The sequence below is a fragment of the Anas acuta genome, chromosome 3 (genome assembly GCF_963932015.1).
Source record: "Anas acuta chromosome 3, bAnaAcu1.1, whole genome shotgun sequence".
NCBI classification, from domain to species: Eukaryota; Metazoa; Chordata; class Aves; order Anseriformes; family Anatidae; genus Anas; species Anas acuta.
In genome coordinates this window covers 32501940-32523549 of record NC_088981.1, presented here as the reverse complement: position 1 = coordinate 32523549, position 21610 = coordinate 32501940, and the positions used below count along the sequence as shown (strand labels likewise).

At 38.9% G+C, this 21610-nt stretch overlaps 1 protein-coding gene across 10 annotated transcripts in view; it reads right to left on the bottom strand.

Annotated features, from left to right (window-relative positions):
- Positions 1-19193, bottom strand: part of RASGRP3 (RAS guanyl releasing protein 3) — a 54743-nt gene extending 35550 nt beyond the window's left edge. For 2 of the 10 annotated variants that reach the window (XM_068676484.1, XM_068676494.1), the window contains exons 1-2: positions 9291-9434; positions 2386-2583 (exon numbers count right to left, since the gene is read on the bottom strand). The gene's annotated coding sequence lies outside the window, so the exon portion shown is untranslated. Of the gene's footprint in view, positions 1-2385; positions 2584-9290; positions 9437-17490; positions 17621-19020 lie in introns of those variants that run through there. The other 8 variants (XM_068676486.1, XM_068676490.1, XM_068676492.1 and 5 more) reach the window with 8 other exon arrangements.
- Between the last annotated feature and the right edge of the window lie 2417 nt (positions 19194-21610).

Here is a 21610-nt window from a genome sequence, read left to right as displayed (position 1 = left end):
CATCTAATAACGGCAGTAAAATCTGAACACACATCCCTGAATTATTTAATGTATGATTAAATTATTTACTTTCTATGGGTCAAAGTAATACAATTACCCAGGAATGCATCAAGTTCAAAGAAAGATCCAGAGGAGGACTTTAGCTCATCTTCACAAAGAGGGAAACTTCTAGTCACACTTCTCAGTAGACTTGTCATAAAAAAGTGTTTTGTTGTTCCCAGTAAAGCAAAAATAAAATTACAAATATAATACTTTTGATTAGCATGTATGACATCAGAGGAAGCAGCCCTTCTGTGAATATTTGCCCTTCAGACATGTTAGAGATCTCCACCACCACAGGACAACCCATCAAGAGAGAACAGCTAATAGCAATAAGAGTTCATATACTCCTTTATCCTAATTCCCAATTTTTTAATATCCTATTTTTTTCAGAACATGAATCACTGCACTATCAATACTTCATGTGAGTTATGCTACTGCTTGTAAGCCTTACGAGAAACTCCTGGCAATTACCTTTATTATTCAGAAACTTCCTTATAGCTCTTTACAGTATTCAACGAATAAATCTGGTTTGTTAACCTAGTCAAGCAAGGGGAAGAAAAAAACAAAACACCTTATCAGGATGTATTCTTGACTGGTTATACTGCTTAATGCTTTTAATGAGACTGGTTTTGCTTTTCCCAAGAGAAAACTTTTTTTAAAGCTATTTTAAAACACACATGGGGAAATAATCAACTCTTCTGTTCTGAAAGATAAATAATAGTCAGTATATTCATTTCTGTATATCTGTAGCAAGGTATTTTAATATTTTATTATCATTTACTATTGCCAGCTGTATTCTCTTAAAGCCAAGCTAAAAAAATCAGACATTTACTAATAGGATTACTAAGAAATCCTAGGCCCTGTTTGCCTAGGTCTTCTGATATACTCAGTGTGGAGATATCCTTTTTTTCTTCACAAGCTATTTTTTCTCTTATTTTTAACTAAGCCAAAATTCTTGTATAGTAGTATAGTCCTGGAGCAGTGTCTTTTGTGAAGCTGTTAAATCTCTCAAGACTTATGATAGCTTTAAGAGTAAACACTACTCCCAGTTTCACACTAGTTTTCAATCAATTTTAAGGCAAAGGGAATTATAAGAGCCTCTAACTTCTAATATATGCCAATAATTTTCTTATCAAAGCTTTTGTTTGATAAACCCATGGCTTCCAAATCAATTTTCCCTTGGAAGAAGCTTTTTCCCTTCATACAATTCTGTAACTTCCAGGTATTTCCTGCTGCAGACGATGTGCTCCTGGCACAATAGGCCCACACTGACAGCTGCATTGCAGACTGTATATATATATTAATGCCCATGCATTATTATGATGCCACAAGAATTACAGCCATGTATAGAGTTTCTCAAGCACTTAAAACTTCTCAGAATTGTGTTGGTCATGCAAAATGTAGACGTTATTGCTAACTGTCCCAGAAGGTGAGGTGTTAAAACATATTGCCCCTTCCCTCCTCCACCTCTGCAGCTATGTTGTATCAGGAAAAGATACCCACAGTCACAGATACCAACGAAGAGAGACTTCAGCACCTACCACCTATCTGCCATCATTTCCAGCATCAACGACTGTATCTAATTTCTCACGCTTTCTGGTTTCTGGCATCTCCGCAGCTGAAGAACAACCAGTTACTTTACAAAAGCAAGGGCAATGCTTTGTGAAGAGGGGTGGTTAAGCACATGTTTATTTTCCTCTTCAGCCCCATTATCCCATACCTTACATCTCTCCCTGTGAATTCACAGCCTGTACCCATTCCAGTGTGAGATCAATCAAAACATAGGGTAACTTCAGAAATATCTCGACCACATGTTTATGGCCTGGGAAGTACTTATCAGTGTAGTAAATAGAAGGCAGTTGGCAAACTGGCAAAACAATAAAGGCAGGAAGAGGCTTTCAGAGACTTAGGTAATGGGAAGCTGGATGTCTGGGATGAAGCAAGACAGAGTTAAAAGGACAGAAGGGTAGGAGAGGACTTTGGCTACTTTTCCTCATTTGGCTGTTACGGTGCATTTCTACTGAAATGATCTTTTGTTTCCCCTTTGATGAATGTAGAAAACAGTTCACATGTAACTGCTATTTCTCCACAGATGTGCTAATAGGTCCCAGACAAGGCGAGGAGACTGGACCAGTTGCTAATGATCAGTAACCCTTCTCACTCCTGGTGGCAGCACCCCATTCAATTGAGAGCAATTGCTCTTTGGAGAGAGAATGCAAATTAAAATGGTACACTAGAAGACAGCAACAGACACACATGACAGCAGAAGGAGTTGCAGCTCCATCCTAGGAACTCGTGAAAATTGCCAACTACTGCACACTCACATGAATCAGGGATACTTGCCTTGCACAGTGCTGTGGTTTTGCATCTGCAGAAGTTGCTGATGACTCAGAGCTCACAGGCAAGCAGGCATGCAAAAAGCTGGTAGAATAAAAACACAGCCTGGAGGTCAGGAGAGATCCAGTATCTTTCTTTGCCAAATTCCATGAGCAGAAATACATGAGCAGTTCCTTACATCTCGGTATTTTCAATGAGTTTCCCCTGAGAAGAAGTGTAAACAGTGGTAGGCTTCTGGTATCTTAGTGATGCAGAGAGATTATTTTAAACACAGACATACAGTGTTTCTTAAATCAGTTCACAGGTTTCTAAAATAGTAAGCTTCTCAAAGAGAAAAGCAGAGGAGAGACTATTTGCATTTTCTAGTGTGTCTGATCAGACTTTGAACTTATTTTCAGAGGTAACAAAGCAACTGTCGTCTGACTAAACCTTGTCTCCTTACTAAGCTGTTGACTAAGAAACACACATTGGTTAGCAAGATCCTAGATCCTATGAAGACAAGGAGCAAACTTCTCAAACTGTTTATGATAACACAAGAGGTCTACAGGGCACAGGATATGAGAACAGCGTCACCACGGTTAATGGCTATATCCAAGCTTTTGGAACAGAGGGAGTTTTATTAATAACCACGTACCTTCCTAACAATAAGACAGTTTGCAGCCAACAAGTTAAGTGACTTCTTTTAAAAAACATAAAATAGTGGCAACACAGAAATTTCTCATCAAAAGATCTGAAACATCAATTCAAGCTCATCTGAAGAAGGAGCTATGTATAAAAGTACACAGAACAGCAAGAAAATTAGAAAAAGAGGAAGGAGCAGAGTAAAAGAATGTCTGTTTCAAAAAAAAAAAAAGAGGAAAAGCATCTTACAGATCCTGTTTTAATAAGTAATATATTAAATAAGTAACCTTGATCTGTAGTTTTCTAAGAATATCTTGGTAGTTAACTATTTATTGTACAAAGAAATATTTAACACAGGCTTGCCGTTACACAACTATCCCCCCTCCATGGCCTACTACAACAGACTTCAGAGAAGACAGTCCAAAAGGAGCAGATTTTGAAACACAAACATCAAGTGAACTGCAAAAGAGCCTTTCCTTACTAGATGTTAATCTGAAAACCTCTCTTATTTTGGTTCCAAACCCTGAGCTGAGAACTATACCTAAAAAAAAGGATTAAGTGCACAAATCCTGTCTCCCTCTCACCTCCAGGGCCTGACTCCAGGGCTGCAATTCTTAGCCTGGTGTCTCCCTTCTCGCCTCCTCACCCCAGAAGGTGATTTCCTAATGTGCGAAGCACCTCAAGCTTCTAGCCTCTTTCTGAATTTTCATTGTTAAAGATCCCAAATGCTCAACACTAGGCTTCCAGAAGCATATCAGAGTCATCAACACCAAGCAGCTCCCCACTTAGGTCAGTCCTAAATCCTTTTGGAATCTGTACACCAGATACTCTTCTGCCTTGCCTGTATTAAGCATCCTTTGGTCATAACTAGCTTGTCACTCCCATCCTAAAAGGTGCAGCAGCAATGCCCAGGCTCTTTATCCAAAGCTTCTGAACACTCCTTAAAGGTGTGAGAAATACAGGATCAATAATTTCATTTAGTTGAAAGAACTGAAGATCCACCACTGTCTTGGCTGAGATTACAGAGTATGTTTCCTAGCCCCAGAAAATCAACAAAATTCCATATTAAATGAAATAATTAAGTTTCTTTGGGCTTCAGAGACAAAGCAAGTAAGAGCATGACTGTATAATTTAAAGAGAAGAGTACTCACTTTAGGAGAGAAAAAAAAAAAAAAGTGAATTCTACTTCCTGCCCCAATGCCTACTTAAGATAAAAATATACGGACAGTCATTAGGGCAGGGCCTGGAAACCAAGAGTTTTAGGAAGGGTGGCAGCTGTTCCAGGAAGTATGTGTTCATGAGTTTGGTAAAGCAGAGCATGAGTAAGCAAGCTAAAGTAGGCAAGACGTCTTTAACAGAGGAGATTATTATTAGTCTTTTTAGGAAGCTGTTTCATGAACAGTATGATCAAGTTGGAATGTCATGGCTATTCTGATTTGGACAACAAAAATCAGTATATAGCCAGATGGTAAATTGACTCAAGCCCTTGTCCAGCAAAGATTTTCTGATGTAATTTACCCAACTGGCATACAATTACATCATAACATTATATGCATAAACTTTTTTTTCTCCTTCCCACTAGCAAAACCAGAAGTTTCCAAGTGAGCTCTGGGTTCAAACACTGGTTTGCTGCAAAGCAAACAGAACTCCCTGATGCATGTTATATGAACCAGCAACAAGATTATGGATTGGGTGGACCTAAGTGAGTGGTGGGTTATGAACAGAAGCCCATCTATGATAACAGTATTTCATAGAATCATCAAGGTTGGAAAAGATGACAGATGTCAGATTAAGGAGAATTGATTTGGTGAGACCAGACTTTATGCTGTAGAAATGTTATGTCTTTTTTAAAAATATAAAGAAGAATATAGCATCATGACAAAGGAAATATGTAAGCTGGGGCCATTTATTAAAGACAGCTTCACCAATGTTTAGCAAGCATGCAAATACACCCACTATAAATTACATTCAATCTGATCGACCATATCATCTTTCATTTACTTAAATGATTGCCTCTAAGACCTACATTAAAAACTATCAACCTTCTTCAGGCATAGTGAGAAAAATGAACTGCAAAAGTATATGGAAAACTCTTCTTCACCGAGCAGATCCTGTTCCTGCACACAGTTCCCACACTCCAGATTCTCTTGCACAAGCCCATTACTATTCTGTGTGAAATGTCTGTTTCCACAGTAAGGGTTGAAAGAAGAAGCAGTTTTAAGAGTAGCAGAAGGAGTTGCATATGGGAATTCAGTGATATTTTACATAACAGGTCATATCAGTATGTATCAGCTACCGGTATACTAAGCTTGGTATGACTTATGTGGTAGACTAAAGCAGACATACTGCTGAATCACTCATATTAAATCTGTTAAAATTTAAGATGATACGGTTATTTTCTGTTTACAAGAACTAAATATACCAAGTATCTGAACAAGAATAGCTCAAGTGCCAGTAATTTTGCAAAGTTTATTGTGTCTGGTGTTACTCTTCAGGTGCTGAAGCTGTCTCCCCTAGCCTGAGAAATTCCAGATCGTTAGTAAAGAGAATATGCATAAATCACAGGTGCGAGAGTACAATGTAGAGAGAGTCAAACCACTTCACCCATTTGAATGTGGTCAGAGGATACAGCATCAAGGGGAGCGGCTACTCAGAGAAGTGAGACGGCAGATGGCCACCAAAACAACCAGAGTAATTCTCGGGGGAGATTGTATTTTCTGCTGAGCTGTAAACATCAGTCGTGTGGGTATTTCCACACGCCCACTCTTTGATCCTGACCCCCACACACTTAGCTGTAGGCTGAACTTTCTGATGGGAACGCTCATGTGTTCAGCTCTGCAGATACCTATGTTTTGGGGGACTGGTCTTTGTAGCTGAACTGGACTCGCCAAGTCAGTCTGTTGATATTGTCAGAGCTTGTAGCTGACATTCTTTTACCTTCAATATAAGAGAAACATTATCCCCTGCCCCAGTGCCTCTAATCTGATAACCAGGTGGCTTTTAGACATGTTATACCTATAAGCAAATGTAACAATGAAAAAGCACTACTACACTGACTACTCACATTGAATAGAAAGTCCAGAGAGAAGAGCACTGATTAGCAAAAATCTGAAGACCTGAGAATTTGTATCAGCTTTTTTATTCAAACTCTTGGGTATTAGACATTGTCGTTCTTGGATTAAAATAGGGAGCCAACAAGAAAACATGTCTATCAAACTTAGCGATGAAAAGTGATTATAACAGAAATATGTTAACAGAAAACATTCTGTGGAAGATGTTTAGAGTGCCTATACAAATGTTATGTAGCCAAGCCCAGACAGTTGAGCAAAAAAGAAAACCACACAAGTACCCCTTCAGTATTTTTATAAGTAGTTTCCTCTCTTTATTCAGAACATCCTGGGAGTGGCTCCTGTGTATAATGGCATTTTCAACTACAGAAAGGAGCTGGCAAAACTGTGGTTACTCTTCAGACAGATGTTTTCTTGTAGAGCAGAAATATGCCCATTCAGAGAACTGTAAGACTGCCCTAATTATTTCCTTGGAGTACAGGAAAAGAATTTAACAGGAACCTTACGAGGTTCTCAGTGATATGAACTTCTGCAGAGAGACAGCAATGTTTAGGCTCTTACTGAATCTCCTCTACTGTGTACATAAGAAATTCCAGGATGAATGATTTCTGTTAGGTATTGGTACTTCTGGATATACATGTATATCTATGTTAATGAGAGGTGCAAAGGCCAAGCATGTCCCAGAGCAAAGCATCCAGAAATTCATTTAATGTATTTCATTATGCCTATGCAGAACTGCCTTAACTTACACAAACATAATCGGAGGGGCAGGAAGGTGTTTTATTCAAAAAGCTGAGCACGTGTTTTCATGAGATCAGGATATTAAATCACAAAATAGTGGTGGTACAGAGGTTGTGTCTTCTGCTCAAGTGTAAAATCAGTGTGTGCCCCAATGGTGTCCTAAAACTGGTACTCCAAGAATGGAGGTTGCAGCTGGAATCATCAGAAAAGCCATAAAGGGAGGAAAGCTTGAAGACTGTGATATTCTCATTTCTCATAGTACCCTGTCTATGTTTAACAGTAACTATCCCTAACAAAGTGGGCTGATGATAAGGATTTAAACAATCCCAGCCTTGAGAATCTTGTAATGTCACTCATGTTTTCTTTACTTTGTGTACAGAGGATTTAAAAGTCTAGTCAGTAGCCTTGAATTTTATTCAAAATAAGACATAGTAATGACAGCTGGAGGCTGTAAATACAACTGCATTGTTTATCTTAAAGTTTGCAGATCCAAGCTTTTCTACTTTATTGTGACTGACCTTAAAACCCAACAGTATAGGGGCACAAAACTGAGCTTTCCTCACCACATTTCTATGAGACAAGTCAGCAACAGCTTTGATAGCATGTTTCAATACATATATTACCTGAAGGTGAGTTCAGCACTACAGTTATGTAATTTTTACTATCCAATCATCTCTAGTTCCCCTTTATACTACTGTCACCTCCCAGGGATGCCTGAGAACAAAATCAGTTGCATGAGGTACATATACAACAGGTTAGTAGATTTGGGGTTTTACTTAGGTTCAAAGCATGGTCCTTCAACAGACCTTTTAATCTGACTAGGTAGCTTGCTCAACAGAGAATGTCCATCACAGACATAAAATACAACATCTGGAAACGAGCACACTGTGAACTAGAGATACCTCAAATTATGGACTCCTACAAACCCGAAGAAGGAAAGAGCCATTCTGGGGTCCAAAGAAAAAAGGGAGAGTTAAACAGTTATCCTCCCTGCCCCATGTGGGATGGAGATTTGGACAGGCCCACAAGGTCCCATCAGAGTTGAGGTTCCCAGGGGACTACAGGCTCCTGAGTGCAAAGCCAGGAGGCATCTTGCGGCCCTGTAGGGCTGCCACATTCATGGCTTTGCAGGCCATTTGTGTGGAGAGGCTGCAAGGTAACCACAGCCAGACAGTGCTCGAGCTCATGGTTCAAAGGCAGTCTACCCTCAGAGACTAGAACAGGCAGGAAACCAGGCAGACTTCTGGTTTTGTGAACAATTGAAACTGATTGACATTTTCCTATAAAATTTCCAGTTAACTGGCAGAGCCATAAACTATGGTTTAAAAGATAAATAAAAGTCTTCAGGGAGAAATAAATGAAGTTTCTCTTTTGTGTGAGAAGTCTGAATTGGGATTATTCTGCCCATCTTTAAAGAACGGACCACGATTCACTAAACTAAACCTGCCAGTGTTTATTCTTGATCCCATTCTGAAATTTAGGTCTTTTAACTTGAGATGTACCTTCCTCAACAGGATCCCACTGATGGCCACCTCTGCTGCTCTCAACCTTTCCTAAAGCACCTGGCATCCCTCAGTCTCATCACATACCAAGCTCTACTACCCATTTATTTGTTCCAATTCCTTCTAAATCTTCCTCCAAAACATAAAACACGATAATTTATCTCTACATAAATATTTGATCAAAAGTTTATTTATGTATATCTTATATTCTAATTCTTATGTTTTTAAGCAAAACTTCAGACTGGAACAGTCAAGAATTATCGGATGGGGAAATCAATCATTCATGAAGCATGAACATCAAAAATGCAAGTGTCTAAAAATACATTGAATTAAAAACCTGGAGATATTTAGGATACTCACTCCTTGTTTTTAGGGAGGATTTTTTAATCTTTACAAGCTAATTATGCATTATTATCCAGAATTAATCAATTATATCTTAATCAGTGCATCTTCATTCTTCTCCTATATGTCTCTGTTTCTACCTTCTTCTTTGCAAAAAAAATCTCTTCTTTTAACCTTAAAACCTGACCAGTCACAAGCAACTTTCTTCAGACTGATCACACTATTTTGGTGGGATACCTTTGTCAGTTCCTTACATGAGCATTTTTTAGCTAAATACTGAAAGTGCTGTATTTTCTACTTGCATCATTACCTATTAACTCGCTCTACCGAGAAAGGAAAATACATTTGCCATAAACAATCTCTTTACACCATCATCTGAGTGAACAAACATTATTTTGCCTCCCCGGCTAGCATGAGGACAAAACACAGCACCTGTCTTGTTCCTGCGCAGTAAAAACAATGCTATTGTTAATCATAGGTCAGAAAAATATAGACATTCAGAGCATGAATGACTGCTTATCAATGAGGTGACAAAAATACGCCTCACTCTTAAGTGTTTTTACAAAAGGTCTCGGATGAAAATAGGAAAGCAATGGTAGTTTAGAAAAAAAAAATAAAAACAGGGAAAATCACTTACTGTACTTGGTTCTGCAGAGGTATTCAACACAAACATCACCCTTCCTTGTCCAGCTGCCAAGTGCTAAAGCACGAAATGAGCAGCTGTTTCCTTCAAGCTGGGGCTGTGTGTCTTAACTAGTCACATGCCCCTCCTGATAAATCTCACTGCTGTGCCAGGAGGTCAGAATCTGAAGATCATTATTCCCCTTATTAGAAAATCCTTTTCATAACAGCAGCCTTTGCTAAAGCATTTGACTGGAACGTGGTGCTATGTGTTCCGTAACTTTTTTTTTTCTTTTTTCTTTTTTTTTCTAAATGACTAACACCAAACAGTAGATAAGCCTTAATCAAAAATAGGGGCAGTACAAATGGAAAGTTAAACACATCCCTGTTAATTGCTTTGGTTTTGTGTCTGACTTCACAATTTGCTGTATTTAAATTCAGTCTTAATGTTGGAAACAAGACAATTTAAAGCACAGTGGCATTCATAGTGTCTTTAAGACCTGGCCTCTCCACAGATCATGCAAAATATGTGAACAATCCCACTTTTGGGGATTAGGCGTGCTTAAGTGGCAATATTGTTACCTCTTGTGTTTGCATAGTAGAGTGATGAGCGCTTGCAGTTAATTTCTATTTCAGTATCTAGCATTTTTGCAGCATAGAGATGGCTCCCCATTCTGCCAGACATTGCTTAGTCACACAGGGATAGCTCTTTGGAGGTGGGGACTACCAGCCTAAACAGAGACAATAAAATGGAAAACAAAAGCATCCTTATCCCCATGTTCCCAGATGTAGGACAAATGAAGGAGAAACACTGAAGTAAAGAAATTAACAGATTCTGAAGGAATTTTCCATGGAGATGTGTAGCCGTACATTACTGAAATTTATCTAAGACTCTGTAGCCTAATTCCCCACAGCTTGACCACATATTTAAAGATATTTAGGTATTTAAGGACAAGAGCATACTGTCAATGGGATTTTGAGGGTAAGGCAAAAACTCAGTTTTCTGAAATGCTTAATTTCTATCCCACATAAGGGAAATACTATACTGAAACTGGTGGTAGCTTAAATTAAAAAAACTGACAGTACATAGGCAATTGCTGTACCCTAATATAGGATGTGGTTACCATCATTGGATGGATGGTACTTTATTGTTTTGCAAGCAAACCAGATCTTGCAAGATCACACAGTCTCATTGGATTATAAAGTGCATTATAGGGCATTTTTTCTGAAATACAACCTCCACTAATAGTATGGCAGTTGAGATTTGAACAAATTCAAGGAATTGCTCAGAGCCAGAAAGCTGCCCTTTTTTTAAGTTATTAAATTACAATAGCATATCTAACTGGCACATTTGTCAGAAATTGATGAATGCCTGCAAATCACAGAAGATGAGGGCTGTGGGGAAAAAAAAAAGGGCAATTCAGGTTGCTTCCTTTGACCTTACCCAACTCTACATATTATATAAACTTGCACATGGTTATGAAACCATGCAACCCTCACTGCTGCCAGCACAGCCTGAAGCAAGGAAGAAGCCCTCATGCTAATTATCCATGCCTTTGTGGGTTTCTAATTTTCTTGGTATCACAGAGAAACCACTAGGTTTCCTTGAAAAGTTTCCATGAAAATAACCTCCCAGACCTCACTGATTTTTATCACGCAGCCAAATGAGGGGGAGCCCAGCCTGTCAGAGGACTTTTTTTTTTTTTTTTTTTTTTTTGCAGTTTCAGTGCTGAAGGATCCCTGAGTCCCTTGGCCACAGCCCCAGCTAGTGGCCTCCTCACACCTCTCTGCCACCAGCACCCCTGAAACCCCAGCCTTTTCCTGGTGATATGGCAGGGTTTGGTGCCTTGTTTGTCTTCATTCACCTCTGCAGCTGCACCCTGAACTCAACAGATACACGAGAAGGAAGCATTAGCTCAAAGTCTCTTCAGTTTATGGCCAGGGAGACTCCTCAGTTATTCACCCAGGGTGAAGCCCTGAGTGGCACCCTCCCTGCCCTCGCCACTGGGGCACACCCCACTGGATGTTAGTCCCAGCAGGGCCCTCACAGAAGACACGGAAACACTTCAATCAGACTTCACCCTTTTGGCCAGCCATTTCAAAAGGTGGAAGCACACCAGACCCGAAAGGTGATGGACCTGCCCATGGTGGGGGGTTGAAATTTAATGATCTTTAAGGTCCCTCCCAATGCAAACCATTCTGTGTTTCTACAACTGGAGCCCCTGGGAGTCCCCAGGACCTATTGCAACCGTGGTGAGTGAGAGGTGCCAAGGGGTGGCCCCACAGCAGCACCCAGTGGCCTGAGGACCCCAGTGCAGCCTGGCCCACCTCCGTGGCCATTTCCCCACCGCCACCTGTGTTACCCATGATAATGCCCCTGGAGTGCCTTAGGTAGCTGCTGGGACATGGGTGGCCCATCTCATGTGGGTACCAGGGTGAAGCTGGTGGTGGTCTTCTGAATGTCCAGTGTCCAAAGGTTGTGCACCATTAGGGCAATTCCCACAACAGGGATGTGGGTTTCTGCACAAACCACTTGAATGCAAGATGATGCCAGGCCTCAGTTTTGCCTTTGTAAACACGGTAAGTAAATGCGTCACAAGGATGAGTGCTTCTGGCATGGCAGGTTAGTGTCTAGGTAAAGGGTAAATGTTTGCTGCAGATGTTTGCAGCACTGCTTTATCCCAGTGCACAATGGGCTTGGCAACATGTCAATGAGTTGTTCCTCTCGGTAGTCCTAGGAGGCTGTGCTGATGTGGTCTCATCAGACCTCCATGAAAACTTTCAGCTTCTAACATGAAAACTTTTAGTTTCAGCATGAAAACTTTTAGCCTCTAACAAAAGCGTCCCCATATATGGGGCTTTGCCACCCTGAGACCTTCAGAGCTCCTGAGGATGTTTTAAAAGAGTGGCAGAGGAGATTGCAAAACCTAGGAGTTTAAAAATAAGAAATAAGTCCACAAGAACTGAATTCACTTAAGTTTTAGACACTGGCAGGAGAATATTTTCAAAGGGGGAATTAGAACTGCCCTTGCAGAACTGAGCTGGAGGCTCCTGCACACTTTGTCCCAGGGATGGCTGCTCACAGATCCAAGTGTAAAATATCAGGCCTGCCTGAAACAAAGGCGAAAGCGCTTACTGTGCTTTAGGGCATGGCCCATTGAGCAAATGAGTTATCTTTGATAAATGGCATTTATTTTCTCCTAAACAATACTTTAATTTGAGATTGAGGATAACAGAACTTTACATGCAGCTTTAAAAAGAAAGGATCATAAATTTCATTATAAAATTAGTAAAAAAATGACTGCTAATATTTAAGAAAACATGATTGAAATGTATTCCACAATAGTCTACCAATCCATACATACCATTTTATGTGGTAAATATAAATACTTTTTCCATTTCTTTGATTATGCAACATGCATAGCAGTCTTTTACATTTATCAAGACCCTTTGATATTTGTCATTGATTAAATGCTGGTAATACATGGACCATTAAAAACAGAACAGTCAGAGTCATCACTGGACTGTATAGCTACCTATTTTTATTTGGTAGTTATATTTTACTTAGGGACATCATTTGATAATATTGCGTGAATGGCGATTTTCCACAGACAACTTGGGATACCCTCCCTAAAAAGAACAGGCGTCTTTGTACTTTCTGAAGTGACTAGACAAATAAATTATTTTATGTGGTTCAGTAAAACTTACTGTAAACTCAGTGTGGTTTATGCAGAAAAAAGTTTGTCAGTTCCTCATGCTGAATGGTCAGATTTAAAACATCGTGAAACAGAATACAAAAATAGCTTGGGTACAATTGCTGAAAATAAAACTCTCAAAAATTTTGTGAGGGTTTCTTTTTTTTCTTTTGTGAAGAAATGCCAACATACAAAGAGACAAGGTAGCTAGTGCAGACACAGTGAGTCAATGAATATAATGTTGTGTCATTATATCTATCAGATGGCATCTTCTGCATGACAAAAACTTTGCTACTTGTTACACAACAGTGTATTTGTATTAGCTTCTCCACCTGTTGAGAAAACAGCTCAAGACTTGATTGGAAAAGGTGTATTTTTCTTTGTGGAAATGCAAAACTAAGAAATGAACACAGATTTCTCAGTCATGGCATGAGAAACCTTGAACAGTAATAACAAAAAAAAGAGTACAGTTAGCACAGAATTGTGATAGTATGAAAATACAATTAGTGCGGGCAGCTTTTAGAAAAGTCACAAAGAACTAAAGAATGGAACAGTTGTCCATTTTAATTGAGTTTGAGATCAGGAAGTCATTTGCTTTTATTGGTGCTGGCTAAATGGATCCAGAGCCTCTCCCTACTGTAGGAGGGGCTATTTTATGGATGGTTTTCAACTATTGTTTCTCTTATCTTTTTAGACATATTTGGCTATGTCTTGTTTATGTATCATTTCATTAATTGTAGGTGCATTCATTTAAAAATTGAGTACTGATAAATGGCATAATCTCAGCATCAGTGCTTTGACAATATGCTAAAATGTGGAACATAGAAATATTTTCTGAATATGGCAATTTTGGAGGGGTGTTTTTTTTGGGTTGCCTGAAAATTTCTTTTTCTGTTAGCATGTTTTTCCAGAGTTTCTATAACAGGAGGTGAGATTCTGAGTGGACATAAATGAACCCTTGGAGAAATTGAATCAGGTTATGCTAACTGCAAGTCTGCATTATTACATTATTTTTTTTTTTTCTTAAGTGGTTGGCATATTATTTGTCTATGGTCTTCTAGAATATGTAGAATCCTTAGCTAATAAGCAGTGCCTGGTTTGAGAGTCTGCCTCAGATATTATATAGCCTTCACTATCAGCAGAAGTGAATGAAAGCAGACCATGGAAGCCTTCACTAGACAGGATGTTTTATAAATACCTAAGTGCGATTAAAAAATCTGCTATAAATAGTCCAGCAGCTCTCACAATAAGCTGCCAGCTAAAGGGCATCTGAAGGACATAATGGAAAAGAAATTTTGCTGAAAATATTCTATATTTCTCAGCATTATACTACATTCCATCAGTTTTAAACATCTATAGGCAATGTTATATTCTCAGTGCTCTAGGGGGCACAGCAGTACTGCAGATGCCATGTGTACATCCTAAGGGTACACCCACTAGCCATGTTGTGGCTGAGAAATCAAGAGCTGAGAAGATAAGATTAGGTCATCCTTAACTCCAGCCCTTGAAACAAGTCCCTTCTTTATAACAGCAATTACATGTCTTAGGTGGAGCCTATAGCAACGCCTGGAGTTAAGGTTGCTGATTGCTTTCCACTGGAAAGAAATGCTTTTGTTTGCTTTTAAGTAATTTAAGCAGAAATTCTGTATGTTGTATACAAGCCTGAACACTCATATGTATACTAATCATGCTCTTATGTATACATCAAACTCCTGATGTCCAGCTTGAACTTGTGGTTCAGTATTTGGAAATACTGTATACTCACAGCTGCAAGTTAATAGTAATTGTGTCTGAGCTCATATAATATTTTCTTTGATGGAGTATAGGGAGATACAAGATTTTAGGGATTACAAATTTGGCATGAAAAAAGAGGTTTAAAGGTTTGAAGGTTTATCTTTGTCTCTGGCTTCCCAAATCCAAAATATCAGTGAAACATTTTATGATACTATGTTGTAAAAATGAAGTATGTTAGGATATAAAGGATGCTAAGAATGTCAAGCTATCTAAACAGATACGTTGGTAGACATTAATTTTTGTTCTCTCTAACTACAGTGATCTACAGCTTTATAATTTAAAATCTATTGTGAATTAACTAGTGGGGCAATGCCAGACGTGCTAGCTTGACTGAACATTAAATTCACCACAAACTGAGTTATTGTGCATGTAGCCGAATCATATTGACAGAGTAGACTACTCGCAGAGTTATGCATCACACTTGGCTGCTTGCATGCTTTCACTTCACCTCTGCTATCCTGACCAAGTGATATCACTTCTTTGCAATACTGGCAGTGGATTGGTGTGTTTGTCATTTTCCCCTGCTATCAAGAGCTGGGACAGGCTTCTTCTCCCCACATGGTACCACTGTGGTTCCCAGAAAGGACTGTGCTAATTAACAGTGAGGTTGCCAACCCCGAAAGTCAATGGAAATAGGAAGAAGATAAAAACAAGAATACTTCTCACAGCCAGCATGTCTTTTTTTGTGCTAACCCAAGATACAGAGGATGCCTACATGATTACTGAATTTGCAAGCTATTTGGCGTAGTCATTAGCCAGTGCATCTTATGGTGTTTTACATTAAATTTTGCTATGAAGAAGCATCAGTAATACTATGTCATATAGCAGAGTTCTGCTTTGTTCTAGGTGTTCTAGTAATACAATAATTTGGGATGTATAAGAACTTCAGGGGTTTTTATGCTCTTAGTTGCATAAAGTGCAGGCTGTCCCATTTTTCCTAGCTCCATTTTCGAAGTAGCCCTGGAGGCTCTGCATTCCAGCTTCTCTGTTCTGCTGCAGTGCTGGAGATCCTCTGTGGTCAAAGGGTCTTTGAATCCTGGCAACAGAATATTAATTGTGGGCAAGGTGGTAGTTATATGCATGGCAGTCTATCTTGTTTCCCCTTGCATTGCTTTTGGTTGTGACTGGATGTTGTGTCCTCCCACAACTTTGCTATGCTGTTGTGTGTTCATGGAATATAAATCCACTCTCGATGATCCTTGTAAAGGAAGTCCCAGGTCAAGTTTCTCTCTTTTTCTTGTCTTTGGTTCAAATAAGTCTTTTTACATTGTGTATGTGTATTTAAGTTTCTGATAATAAGAGATTTGATAATTTAATTTTTGCAGAATGTCTCCATTTGGTTACTGCTGCTACATCTCATCTGCTTTTGAACAGTGACCCCTTTATCTTGTAGCACTATTTGCACATGGCTGTGTGGCAAATGGAAGAACATAAGACAAAAAGATAGCTGCAGTTTGGCATGAAGATTGACTGGTGAAACAGCTTTTTCATTCATCCTGTTGCTTATGCAACAATACTTCTTAAGTCCGCTAAGAGAGTAGGAAAGCAACCAAAGTGAAGTTAATAGCTTTTCCTGATGGGGCACAGAATATATCCCTTCAGGGAGAAACTGTCTTCCATACACACATTGACCTTCACCCTTGTGCAGTAAGCTGGTACAAAGCCTGTGCACCCTTTAACTCTCATTTGAGCTAAGGGATTTGCATCAACTTGAACAATTCTCACCGTAGTGAGTCTCCATTTGCATGGTCTGCTCCTTCAACTTTTATCTTGAGCGTACTATATCCATATGTTCTGTTGTAAGCAGGCAAGTTTTTGGGTTTGGTACAAGAGGAATGGTAAAATTAGTGTGCCGTGTTTGAAGTTAGACTGGATGATCTAATGACTCTGCCTGACTTTAAATTTTATCATCCTGTTGAAATAGTTTTGCTTGAAATCAATGGGTCTACTCATATGCTTAAATTTAAGCACCTGTATAAACATTTGCACGAGTCAGGATGTTATTCAGCACATAGTCATAAACTGTTTTTCCAGGGATTATCAGTGAAATTATTTTTGAGCAGTGACATTTCTGCTGTGCAGCTGCTTCTCTTTGTAGAGCTATCTTGATGCTGTCCAGTATTTAATTTTGATTTCCTAATATGTCTTAATGCATGTAATGAGTTTCTTTTTATGTTCCCTCTCCCCTGTTTCTGCTTGTTGAGTGCGACTGTACTCTAGACTGTACATGTGTCTTCAAAAAATCTTGCTTCCACTGCCCCCAGACAGACACACCAGTACTTCTACATCTGCTGTTTTTTCCCTGTAATGTTAGTGGACTTCCCTATGACTTGGAGCACAGAGCTTCCTTGTAAGAGCATCTGGTGTGGTGGAATAGGGGTTTAGGAAGAAATTAAGATACTTACACTGGAACAACTGCATGAGGCGTAACAAATCCTGCTAAACCCAAATGATGTATGTCATGGTTTATCTGCTACTCAAAGTGCATTATTTTTTAAGTCCTATGATTTTTCTTTAAGTCAATCTGAGCTTTCCTGGAAAGCTGAGAAACACAGGGTGTCCACAGAATAATCACACTTGACTGCTATAAAAGTGGTTTCACAGCTTAATCTTGTAGTTTTTATTTTAATTAAAGTACCTTAAAATTTAGATTATAGATGTTTTTAGTTTCTGCTTTGTCTTTTTGTGGGCAAATCTCTAATGGAAATTGAAATCAAGGAACATTACCTGAATGAGAGCATGCCACGCTAGTAGCTCAAATTGTAGTCGAAAGAGCTTTCTCTTGTAAATATCTGCAGAGGCTCTTTTTACTCCCATTACAGATGTTTCATTCTTCTCAAGACCAGGCTTATAACCTCTTGGAAATAAGAATTACTGTAAATAATCGAGTACTTTGAAGTCAGATAAAGAAAAGCCTGATCCTTTCTATGAGCATTATCTAACATCTGTTTCACTGGAATTGCTGCTTGGCACCTCCCTGGATCCAATTTTCAGCTGACTGCTGCTGTTTACAATTGCCCTATCGCAGCTTTTCACCTACATGGATGACATCCTGCCTTGCTATCTTCACAATAACAGACTCTAAACATAATAGCATCCTACAGGGATACAGTAGAATAACAACACACCACACTTCCTTTAACTCACCAGCAGCTTTTTACAATGAGTCACTAATCCTAAGCAACGTCTCAATAACAAATGAATAATCTGAATAGCATGAGTATAGGGGTAATGTGTTAGCACAGGTTATTCTCATAACTAGTTCAAAGAAGATGAAAATCACTTCATGAAATCCCAAATCTAGTGTTCTGCAGCATCTACCCTCCTGCTTTGAACTCACAACATTTCCTTTGTTAGAAGAGCAAAGGACTCATTTGAAATTGGAAAAAACAAACAATCTTAAAATAACTTTTCCTCTTGCCCTATTAAAAGACTGTCCAGGTGATGCTAATTCAATTGTGATTCATTGATGTGCTCTGCAGTCTTAAAATTGATTTTTTTTTTTTAATATATGAAGTCATAATAGTGTGTGTAGTATCTGAAGATAAGCAGATTAAAAATTCCACTCCCATTTTGCTGTCAGTTTAAATTAGAACTCAGAGTTGTAACTACATGGTACTGCAAAACAAAACCATAATGAATAATAGATATTTATATGTATATATAGCATATTTTTATGCATTCACACATGTAGTTACCTGCCATAATAAAATCTAAGACTATAGAAACTTTCAGGTGCCCTAATTTTGGCAAAGTTCCTATCTTCAATATACCTTATGGGTATGAGAATAAATTTTCACATTTTAATTATCAATTGTATTCATTTCTTATGTTTATATAATCTAAATTAACATATCTTGTGTAAATATACATTACATATACTTCTCCCTCCCTCTCCCTGTCTCTAAATTTATATATTAGACCTAATGCGGAATTGACTTCATGACTTTTCTTTGGGGCATACCATTTCCACCAAGATTCTCTAGCACTTAATTGCAGATTATAAAATGAGGAAGACACAGGTGATTAAAATATCAAAATTATCTTGTGAGTATATGGCAAAGGCCTCTTTGGCTTAAGGAAAGGTCTGAGGAATCTGTAATTGAATTCCGAGTTCTTTATCTAAAAGTTAGACATCCTGCCAAACCTTTATCTAAAAATCAGATCCAGTTCCTTTGCCTGGACTCACTCTGTTTTCATTTGCTAGTCTGGCCACATCCAACACAGTGAGCAGAAATGCCAACAGGAGACACTTACCTGAATTTGACAGGTGTCTAGCCTTCAGCACGCTCCTTTTTCAAGCAGCTCTTCTTTTGCCACAGATGCTGAGGTTGTTTGTCCCACGCACCACGCTGACACTCAGCCTTGGCAGGGTCCTGGCGAGGAGCAGGGCTGTGCTCTGTTCATTCCCAGCAGCTTCACTGAGGCTGGGGCTCTTTTGAGCTCAATTAGTTCTAGATTGTTTGGCTAAATGGCAGCCACACTTCCTTCTATTCTTTCCCAACTTAGTTTTCCTGCCTCCAGTGGTGCTTTTTCCTTTCTTTGGACTATAAATAGGCCTGCCACAACACAGTCTATAGCAGTAAGGAAGGCAGGAAATGCACTTAAACAAAGGAAAGATCCTATTTTTTTTTTTTTTTTTTGCCCACCCTCCCCCCAGTATAATAAGAAGAATTTGATGAAGATTGCTCTGCAGGCACAGTTCTCTTCGTTGAGGAAAACACTTGTTCCAAAAACATGCTTGGATGTCCTCGTCTTTTGCACTCTAAAAAAACGTGGACACACTGTAACATGAGGCCTTTTGACCCTATTTTATTGATTAATTGTTTCCCTTAAGCATTTAATTTTGATCAAATGTTTGAAATTGTGTGAGACTGGAGAGTTAGAACAAAGATCTTCCTTGACTTAGGAAGGTGGCTGATGTGTTTTAGGATGGCAGGATGTGGTACGATAGGAGGTGTAAATTTTGCATGCTTAAGACTGGTGCTTAAAGTCTGCAAACCCGAGTAATTCTCATCCGAGTAATTTCTTCCTCAGAGAAATTTACCTGGTAGCCTCAAGCCAAAGGCTAGGAGATGGGGAGTGTTTGAGCAAACTGAAGGTGTTTACGGGTTGGGAAGTTGTGCGTATATTCAGTGAGGAAAGCTATGCAACTACATCTCTCGTATTAACTGTGTTAGAATCCTCAGATACACTTTCTGAATTAATTTGAGACAAGGAATGATTTTTAGGGCTTTGGATCAGTTCTCTGATCAGCAAGTTTTCAATGTTAATTATTTTCAGTTTAATGGTTTTAAATATATGTACTGTTTCCAAGACTCTGTCAAGCTTAAAACAAAAACAAAAACAAGCAAACAAACAAAAAAATCAAACAAAAAAACATTTTCACGTTATGCTCAATTCAGACGATTATACAAAACTATACTTACCTGTCTCTTTATCTGTTTCCCCCATTGCCACTTTTTCTGCTATCTGAGGTACACACATTCCCTTCAATTTATATAAACTAGGGAATTTGCTGTAAGAAAAGCTTTCTGCTGGTCTTTACAGTGGTGATTTCATGTTAGCACAGCAGCATGCTTCCTGAAGATAGTTAAGATCATGATGCATGTTTTGGAATTGGTGATTACCCTAATAGAAAGGTAGAGACTTAAAAGAGAGACGTTGCTCTGTGTAAGAGTTTTTTTTTTTTTTTTCTGTGTAAGGTTTGTGTGTGAAATACACACACACAAGTCTTGCTGAAAGTGATGGGAGTTAAAGACCTGTGGGCATTTGAGGAACCTGGGAAATATTAAGCCTTCTTCATATATAATAGGTAGGTAATAATCATTACTGGTATGGTGCTTTATGAATGAATTTGCAAATCTGTGGGTACTTTTAGGTAAACAGAATGACACCAACGCAGTTCAGATAAAAATCAAGAGCATCTTCAGAAAAGTGCCTGCCGTGTTGAGAACTTCCTAGAGATCCTGTTTCTCATGACAAGAATGCCATTATTTATATAAAAAGAAGAAACAAGTAGTGGATGAATAAACATTTTTGTTGATTTCTTGAAAATTAATGTTGACTTAAGTCAATGTTTCCCTTGAAAGTACTTTTATATAAAGTTAAATGAAGATGGGATTCTGTAAGTAAAACAGAATATCACCCTCTCAAAAACAGCAATTTAATTTATAGAAGGGCCTGAAAGTTAAAATATTTATGGTGTTTTTAGCTTGTGTTAATATTAGTTATTAGCATACAGGATTAAAGTCTTAGGAAGATGTCCTTCTTTGCAGATCTTGTACTACAAAGCTGACAAAGATGAATATAACTCTTCATAGCCCACAGTGCATCAAATACTGACTTTAACATAAGCACAGAAGTAGTTTTAGCAGAGAAGGGTTTGTCGTGGAGGTGACTGCAGGCAAGCTGCAGTCTTTCTGCCTCTTTCAGACCTCAGACCAAGGCTGAAGAACTAGCAATGCGCAAAATTGACCGAGTTTATTACGTAACTGCTGTGCCAGAGGCCTAACTAACCCTGCTTCTGAAACGTTGATCTCCCCAGTATGACAGCACTGAAACGCAAAGCCGCTTAGCATTATTTCACTCATGCATACCTTTATTCAAATGTAGTTTAAATCTTAAATCTGCTCAGTGAGTTGCTAGTGGTTACAGACGTGAATTTGCATCACGTGTCCACTGTGCACCTCAGTGCCACCAGTGCCAGGCGCTGCCAGAGCCCTGGAGAGCCTCCGTCTAGAATAGCTGCCTCCTCTGTGTCAGCCCAGCGCCCAGCTGCAGGATCCTGCTTGCTCCAGTTTTTTGGGGGGGGGCCTTTCTTTCAAGCACATGGACCTTTTCTCCA